Source organism: Notamacropus eugenii, chromosome 2 (assembly GCF_028372415.1).
Source record: "Notamacropus eugenii isolate mMacEug1 chromosome 2, mMacEug1.pri_v2, whole genome shotgun sequence".
NCBI classification, from domain to species: Eukaryota; Metazoa; Chordata; class Mammalia; order Diprotodontia; family Macropodidae; genus Notamacropus; species Notamacropus eugenii.
In genome coordinates, this window is record NC_092873.1 from 362,647,577 (window position 1) to 362,657,402 (window position 9,826).

Here is a 9,826-nt window from a genome sequence, read left to right on the forward strand (position 1 = left end):
TGTTGAGAGTTTTAAAATGGGGAATGGGAATAAGAAGTACTTCTGTTGGGGTAGTTGGAAGAAGGAGCTTGATACCTAGAGCTGATAAGACTCCAAGGAGTAGAATCTGTATCTTAAGAGTGTAGGCATTCCCTAGTAAAGGACTATATCTAGGCTAGATCCTAAGGGTAGTAGACACTACAGTTTTTAAGCAGAGTAACATGCCAAGTCCAGCTGTGAGATACAAGTGAACTGTCTAGGGTTACTGGATCCAGTGCTCCTACCTATCCTAGATTCCCAACTCTTCCTTAGCTGGCTTTTGGCGTGGTCATTACCATTCACTTCACTTTAATTTGAGCTTCCTCCCTCACACTTTCACTTCTACTTTGTTTACTCTGCTGCAGGTTCCAGGACTCATTTTTTTTTTCTTTTGTATAGGACACAGTTCATCTGGCTGCCAGTAATTCAGCCATTTCCAGAATTGTGGTAGATGCAGAAATTGAACCCCAGAGAGGAAAACTGAACAAACCTTAGACAGTTCACTTGTCTGGAACAAAAAATATGCTTTTGAGAAAAGCATCTGCTGGCTTAAATCTGCCTTGAAAGTTCATTTGTGTGGAGCATGATCTGCTCTGAACTCTAAGAGAAGAGATTACAAAGGTCGTCTGACATAATTCCAAAATAGGAGTTGATCATTTGAATGGACAAGATGTAGAATACTGGAGTTTCCAGTTAAGGCAGAAGTGACTGACTGAATGATTTGCACATGAAAAATTTCAGAGATTGTTGTTCAGTTGTTTTGGATTCTTTGTGACCCTATTTCAGGTTTGCTTAGCAAAGATACTATAGTAGTTTGGAATTTTTTTCTCCATCTCATTTTATTGATGAGGAACGTGAGGCAAATGGGTTGGGTGACTTGCCCCAAGTCACACATCTAGTAAGTGTCTGAGGCTGGATTTGAACTTGGGAAGATGAGTATTCTTGACTTCAGGGTCAATGTTACATACATTGCACCACCTAGCAGCCCCTTGGAGTCATGGGACGCAGATTAAATACTGGCTTAATGAGTAACCTTTGACAAATCATATTAACTTTCTGGGTCACAATTTCTTTATCTGTAACACGAGGAGGTTGGATCAGATGACAAACTTTCCTTTTCCACTAAGATCCCTTCCAGTTTACAATCTATCATATTATCACCAACCCTTTATGCACCCAATTCAGTTGATGGAAGTCACACTCTTAACTCTCTCCCTTCAACCTCACTTGCCAGATAATTCCTTTCTTTTCATGCTAAGTGTTATCTTCTCCTCTGACTTGACTGGTTTTGTTGCAGTCACATTGTTCACCATACATATAGCATCTTTCAGCCTGCCACCTCTCTTCTGTTAGGCTAAGGTTTTAAATATTCTCCTTATCTCCCTTTCTCCTCCCATCTCCTACTCTCTTTCCCTTATGCTTCTGCTTTTCATCTTTTCAGTGATCACAGTTGCTTACTCTTTTATTCTGATGTAACCAATTCCACCAGTGCAAACCCAATTTGTTCTAAAAAGAGACTTAATGTGCCATAAAACTAACAGTGAGATTGCTCTCAGGTGCTCAATAAGCTGACACAGCACACAGGTAATATTTATATGGCAATATTGCTCCTAGAAATACCAGACCCTGCATTGCTTGCAAATCACAGGATAATTATCCGCTTTAGGTCCTTAATCACAGGAGCAAGTCCCTTTATAAATAAACAACTACAGTAAATATAAGCTTGGAGAATAATTAAAAGACGGGACAATGCAAAGCTAACCAGTCTTTATGATACCTTCCTTTAGTCTCTGTTCAATGTTGGAAATTCTAGTACCATAATCCCAGTGTAAACTCTCAGAATTTACAGCAGAACTCTCCTTAATAAGAACACTTATTCTCCAAAGGAAATCCCCTGAAAGAGACAGAGGGTGACTTGGTCATAAGCCTATTGTGATAGCTAACATTTCAGGCAGCAACTCGGTATGAGTATCATAGAGTCATCAAGTTTCAGAAAGAAACCTCAGAAATCTTTGAGTTCAACCCCATCATTTTGAGAATGAACTGAGACTCCCCAAATGTGAAGTTATTTCTCCAAGATCATACAACTTCTCAGTGGCACACCCAGAACTGGAACCCAGATGTGGAAATTTATATACAAGTGAAAGAGGTAATGTCCTACATGTTATAATTTCCAGGGTGTTGGGAATCACACCACCTCACCCTTACTTGACTGATATATACCAGAAATTTCCAACATTAGAATCAATCACTATACTAGAGCCAATCACATTAGAGTGATAAGACAACTCCTTCTTCATTTTTCTCTTTATCTGCCCATTGCTCCACCTCAAAACCCATTCATGTCTAAGGATCGAATAAGTACTACTCAGTAGGAGAATTTTTGCACATTGGAAAATGAAGACTTTTTATGAATACTTCCAGCTTTTACCAGCAAAATAATCAAATTCCAGATCTTTAAAAATCATATTAAAAGGACAGGAGACTGTCATGAGTGGCATCTCTAGCTTAAATATACATTATAGGGACTTACAAGGATTTCTAGATGCTACACATGTGACATGATTCTTCCAAAATTCTACCCAGGTACCATTCATGGAAGTTTTTTGGAATTACATAACCTTAGAGTTGGAAGGGACTTCAGAGATCATTCTGTCCCACATTAATCTGAATCATAAAACTGCCAAAAATTACAGAAAGCTATTTGAAAGCCTTGATTATGTGCTATTTGATGAAGGGAGAGAGAAAGGGCAAGTAGATGGTGCAGTAGATAAAGCACTGGGCCTGAAGTCAGAAAGACTTGAGTTCAAATCTAGTTTCAGACACTTCCTAGATATGACACCAGGCAAATCACTTAACTTGCTTTGCCTCAGTTTCCTCACCTATAAAATGAACTGGAGAAGGAAATGGAAAACCACTCCAGTATCTTTGTCAAGAAAATCTTAAATGGGGCCATGGAAAGTGAGACATGACTGAAACCACTGAACAATAAGAATGGTTTAGTGAAACAATATACTGGACTTGGATTCATAACTTTATTTACTATTTTTTACTATATTTGTTTGTAGTAAATAAGATACTTACTATTTATTTACTATAGTTATATGGCTATGGACAAGCTATTTAAACTCTTTTCAAGTTTCAAGGGTCTGTAGAAAGCTCTCAGTTTCTTTCCCCAAAAAGAGGGATTATCATATTGACAGCTAAGTGACACAGTGGATAGAGCACTGGGCTTGGAATTAGGAAGACTTATCTTTATGAGTTCAAATTTGGCATCAGAATTTACTAGTTGTGTGACCCTGATCAAGTCACTTAACCCTGTTTGACTCAGTTTCCTTACCTGTAAAATGAACCGGAGAAGAAAATGTCAAACCATTCCAGTGTCTTTGCCACAAAAACCCCAAATGGGGTCATCGAATCAGACATGACTGAACAACATATTGCCAGTACCTATTTCACAAGGGTCATATGAAAAAAAATGCTTTGTAAATATTTTTACTATGTAAATAAGTCAACAGTATTGATTTGTCAGATTATAATAATGTTATAATCATAGATATAAGGCTGAAAGGAATTTCAGAGAGCATTTCATCTGGGAGCTCTTAACATTTTTTAAAATGTGTCATGAATACCTTTGGCAGGTTGGTGAAACCTATGGACCCCTTGTCAGAATGTTTTTAAATGTGTAAAATAAAATGAAACAGATTATATTTTATGGAAATACAGTTATGAAAATATTTTTTAAAAAATAAACAAGTTCATGGATCATAGGTGAAGAATCCCTGATCTAATCCAATCACTTCATTTTGTAAATGGGGAGTACATCTCTTGCCCAAAATCAAAGGTCATAGTGTCAGGGCTTGGATTTGAACCTAAGACATCTAATTTCAATGTGCTTTATACTTGAATGATGCTCTCTATTCAGACCTTTAAGTAATGGAATGCTTTGATACTCACAGGAGCTTAGATTTAGAGCTAGAAGCACCCTCTGGGACTACCATATCATCTTCCTCATTTTATTGATTAGCAAAGTGAGGCTTAGGGATACTAAACAACTTTCCTAAGCTGATTCAGGTATCACTGTTGGTACTTTTCCTAGTGGTACAGATTACAACCCATCTTTGCCTTCTGTTCTTTTGCTACTATTGTCCATGTCCTCTAGTAAAGTCTCCATGGTGGATCCACCAAATACTTTACAGATATGAATGGAGCACACAGACTGTCCATCGGATATCCCCAACTCTAACTATGGTATTGGTTCATCTTTTTTCTTTTTTTGACCATAGAGCTTTCTGATTTTCATCATTTATGACACTTGTCTTAATAAAGTTGCATCTGGTAATGTGTTGTAGTTCACCTTGAGTCTTATTGGTGTCCTGTGGGTGATGATGGACTTTGAGGGAGGTGGAGGGAATAAGATATAGCACCTAATATGGCAAAGTAATGTGCTAAGCACTTTTGCAAATATTATCTCTTTTAATCCTCACAACAATACTGACAGATAAGTATTATTATCATCTTCATCTGATGGCTGAGGAAATTGAAACAAACACAGGTTAGGTTGCTTGCCCAGGCTTATACAGCTAGTAAATGTTGTAGGTTGAATTTGAACTTGATGTCTTCCTGATTGCAGGTACAAACTCCGTCAACTGTGCCTCCTAGCTGACTCTGCAGTTCTTTAGCTGCCCTTAGTTATTCAGTTTCTATAGAGACTATTTAGTTAGTTAGTCTATAGAGATTATTTATCTCTTTAGTCTCTGTAGAGTTCTCCAATAACTTATAGCCCTGCATCATGACCTGGAGAAAGTTATTGTTAAAATATGGGCTTCTATCATGCAGAGATGGTTGGAGTCCCCAAAAGCACTATAAAGGATTACAATTTCCATATTTCTAAAGTCATCATGGAACCAAGAACCATGTAGATTGACAGTTAGAGATTTCAGACATACTAAGCAGCTGAAATGAAAGAGACTTTTCTTTGTTTACTAGGATGAGATAATAGTATGAGAGGGCAAGTTTCCCTTCATTAATTTAATAACTCACCTACAGTGAAGACAGTAACTGTGATAATAGTTACAACAGATAAATTAATCTTATTAGGTTGGAAGCTGTATTTACTGATTATAACCTCACCGATAACCAGCGACAGCTTTCTAGTCAATTACTCCTTTATTGACAGTGCTGGTAGCTTGTTACTTTCTCTGAAGGACATAGAGCTTTGTAATGGAATAAGGGTTTACCTTACTGCCTCCTTGCCTTTTTACTGGGAAAGAACTAACTTGCTTTAATTTTCAAAATGAGTTTTATTTTCTCTCTCCTTACGAGTAAAAATCATAAGGAGATCATAAAAATCAAGATACTGCGCTCCTTTTATGTCCAATTTAGCAATTCTAGTTGTGCTCTGGGCTAGGTTCTTAGTATTTTTCCCATGATTGGTGCTTAATACTTGTGTGTGTTCATTCTTCATTGCCGAAGAAGACCATGTCATCAGAGAAATAATGATATGACCTGCACTTGACTGTTTGAGTGAGGGAGGGCTGTGCAGGTTACCAGACTCACTTCTCCTCCAGAGCCATCTGAATCCAGTGACTAGATATTCATCAGGATGACTGAAGATGACCCGGGATGAGGCAGTTGGGGTTAAGTAACTTGCCCAAGGTCACACAGCTAGTGAGTGTCAAGTGTCTGAGGTGAGATTTGAAGTCAGGTCCTCTTGACTCGTGCTCTATCCACTGCACCACCTAGCTGCCTTTGCTTAATACTTGCTTGCTAGCTGAATGAATGAATTCTCCCTAATATATTTTAATTGGATGCAGAATGGTATTTATGCTGAATTTGGAGTCAGAAAACCTGGGATAAAATCATGGTTGCCACTAAGTACTTTGTGTGCATTTAACAAGTCATTTCACCTCTGTGAGACTTAGTTCCTTTAACCATAAAAGGAGTATATTGGATTAAATGACCTTTCAACTGAGAAGAGAAGTGGCTTGCCCAAAGTCACACAGCTAGTAAGTGTCTAAGGCTGGATTTGAATAAGTCTTCCTGACTTCAAATCCAATACCTTATTCATTGTGCTGCTTCACTGTCTTGTGTTATTATGTAACATAAGTGAATTATTGAACTAGCTATACCCAGAGAGAAACTGTACTGTGTTCTTGAAATCTACTGTGATGCCAGACCACTAGACAGTTTCTAGTGGTATGGGCTGGTATTGCATTCTTCCTTTTTGAAAAAGTTTCCACCAAAAGTGCAAAGACTTAAACACCAATCCCCAGTTGCTACTCAGGGAGAAATCTATCATGAGGGGAGCCCTTGAGAGATGCAACTTTTTTTTTAGTCACTGTGACATTTCTGACATTCCAGCTGCAAAGGACAGAGTTGCCTTTGAAAAACTCCCTAGATTTCATGACCTATATGGCAATTAATCTTTATAGCAAGATGTAAAGAAAGGAGATGAGTCAATCCTATTGTTTAAGTACAAGATTTCTTTCCTATCTCCAGTTCACACTTAATTTAGCATGGGTTTCTTTAGCTAATTACCTCTTTTCTAATCTGATAACATATCATGCAGCATTGTGGGAATGAAAACCCGCAATGAGACACTGAGGAAAAGAAGTCTCTGTAAAACTAGAACATATATCTTGCTTTAGGAAATGAGAATTTACCTGCTAAAGAAGTGCTACCTTAATTCTGATAATGTGAAAAACATCATTAGGTGAGAGGCAGCGTGCTTAGAGTGGACAGAATGCTGGTTTTGGCATGAAAGGACATGGGTTTGTATCCTGACTCTATTGTCCTGTAACCTTTAATAAATCATTTAATGTATCTTGGTCTCAGTTTCCTCATCTATGAAATCAGGCAGTTGGGGCTCCACAAGATTCCTTCAAGTTCTCAATCTCTGATTATGTGAATATAACTCTACACTTAACTGACAATAAAAATTTTGAATTCAGGACCTTATTCTCTTGTGTCTTGTATTGTTCTATGATGTTTTGTATGTATAAAGCTTTATTCCACAATAGTGTTATATGCTTCTTGAGAGCAGGCAGGAAATATGTCTCTTTTGTTACCTGATATTTAAAAAAAATATTAATTAATTTTAGTTTACAACATTCACTTCCATAAGTTTTAAGTCTTCTTCACCTCCCTCCTCAAGATAGCATGCAATCTGATATGGCTCTATACATACATTCTTATTAAACACATTTTCACATTAGTCATGCTGCATAGAAGAATTGTAATGAATGAGAGAGACCATGAGAAAGAAAATCAAAACAAAACCAAAAAAAAAATAGTCTGCTTTGCTCTGTATTCTGACTTCATAATTCTTTCTCTGGATGTGGATGGCATTTATCATCATGAGTCCTTTGAAATTGTTTTAGGTCTTTGCATAGCTGAGAAGGGCTAAGTCTATCAAAATCAGTCATTCTACACTGTTTCTGTGAACAATGTTCTCTTGGTTCTGCTCACTTCACTCAGCATCAGTTCATATAAGTCTTTCCACGATTTTCTGAAGTCCCCTTGTTCATCATTTCTTACAGCTGTAACAGTAAACAACCTGACATACATAGTGGGGCGTGTGTCACAGGTTATTTGAAATACTTTTCTAAAAGGAAAGGTAACTTTTGAGGGGTTAACAATCTTTTAATCAAGCACATATATCATTCACCGATAGAGAAAAATACAAGAAGAGAAGTAAAGACCAAAAGACAGGCTTCCAATTTTCTGAACATTACATAAATACATAGTTACCAGAGAGAGAAGCATGAACATCTGGATTTTCAAAGCCAGGGAGCTGCTTAACAGCTTCCCAGAGTCTCATCTAGCACTCAAATCTTCTGACAAAAACTAAGCCCCAAAGCAAAACTTCTCTTCAGAGTATATATACCCTTTTCAGAGCCAGAGGGCATGACCCCTCTTATGACCCAGTGCCTCATTAGAAAATTAACGATAGGTTTGGGTTTTCTGTATCGCCAAGGCAATATTTACAGCACTGGTGGTGACTATGAACATGCCAGCATAGTTCTCAATCACAAAAATGTAAAAATCTCTCCACATAGAAGGCAGAAGAAAAACATTTATTTAAACACCATAAAGCCGAATCCCAGAAGCAGAAAGCAAAATCCGTTATGGTGTCAAGTTAATAAACATGATCACAGCAGAGGGTAAAGACATTCTCAAACCTCCCCTCCCTCAGCCAGAGCCTTCTTACTATCAACTGTCACAATGTATCAATTGGCCTGTGTCAGTTGGCCTGTCTTCTTTCCCCTCTGACCTAACCCCACTCACTCACTTCCTCCTGGTTCTGCTCACCCTTCCCTTTCCACCTCCCACTACGTGTGACCCAGGCTTTCAGGGGATTTAAGCAGATAATATGGGCCTATTAATTAATGAGAAAGATCTTTCCATTTAAATTACTATTACACCTTCCTATAAATCTTCCCTAATCAAATTCTCCTTAATGGGCATGTCCATTAATGAGTAGGGAAGATCTTTCCATTAAGAAGCAAAATTATATTAACAACAAGCAAAAAGACATTATCCATACAGTAGTGCAATAGTATTCCATTACATTCATATACCACAACTTGTTCAGTCATTCCCCAATTGATGGTCATCCCCTCCCTTTCCAGTTCTTGGCCACCACAAAAAGAGCTGCTATAAATATTTTTGTACATGAGGGTCCTTTTCCCATTTTTATGATCTCTTTGGGATATAGTCCTAGAAGTGATATTGCTGGGTCAAAGTGTATTTTTATAGCCCTTTGAGCATTGTTCCAAAAATATGGAATGTTTCATGAGTTTGTATGTCATCCTTGATCAGGGGCCATGCTATTTTTTTCTGGATTGTTCCAATTTTAGTATACATACTGCTGAAGCAAACACAACCATGTCTCTTAGCAATTTTGCATCCTTTGAAGTGCCTAAGAGAATGCTCTATACATATGTCTTCAAGGGTAGAATGGAAAGAATGATAAATCTGGATTACAAATACATGAACTCAGATTCTGTTTCTTCTATTCATTACTTGCCATGGACTTTGGGAAGTCACTTCTCTTCACAATTTTGGTGAATTTCTCCTGGAGTTTCCATTTTGTTGAAAAGCCAAGATGACCTGCCTTTAATCCCCTCCCAGTTCTGTTCCTGACCTTCATTTGCCCTCATCCCTTCCCTTACTTTTGACTCCTTTTTGTACATTGTAGAATGTAAGCTCCTTGAAGTTAGGGTCTGTCTTTCTTTTTGCTTCTGTTTGTATCCCTAGTACCTAACATCATCCCTGGCACCAAATAAGTACTTAGTTAATGCTGGCTTCTTCCTCCTTTTCTTCACTTTCTTCATCTGCAAAATGAATGAGCTGTGCTAGGTTAGAGGTGGGAAACATCTTTCAGGCTTTTGCAGTCTGAACCAGATTAAAATATAGTTGGATTATTTGATAAAATAAATAAAAGTATAATAGAACACAGATAATGTTAATATGTGGACTTATAAGTCAATACTCAGTCTCCAGAGATCTCTAGTTATGGGATAGGAGCCTCAGTTTCTATTCAAGTCAGATATCACTGGGCTAGATGACCTTTGAAGTTCTTTTTTGCTCTAAACACTATAATACTATGAATAAATACTTAGATTCACAGAATTTTATAGCTGAAAGAGAATGCACTGGTCAAGTCTAATTTCCTTAATTTAAAAAGGAAGAAACTGAGCTCCAGAAAGAGGTGAAGTTCTCAGGGCCTCAAGGTGTCTTTTTACTGTGCTCCTTGTACTTTCCTGCCTCCAAGCCATTGCTTATGATGTTTCTATAACCACGA

At 37.6% G+C, this 9,826-nt stretch overlaps 1 non-coding gene across 1 annotated transcript; it reads right to left on the minus strand.

Moving 5' to 3' along the window:
• Positions 1–8,796: 8,796 nt before the first annotated feature.
• LOC140530534 (U6 spliceosomal RNA) lies at positions 8,797–8,899 on the minus strand. The gene has a single exon (XR_011975971.1). It is a non-coding gene; the product is annotated as a U6 spliceosomal RNA (small nuclear RNA).
• Between the last annotated feature and the right edge of the window lie 927 nt (positions 8,900–9,826).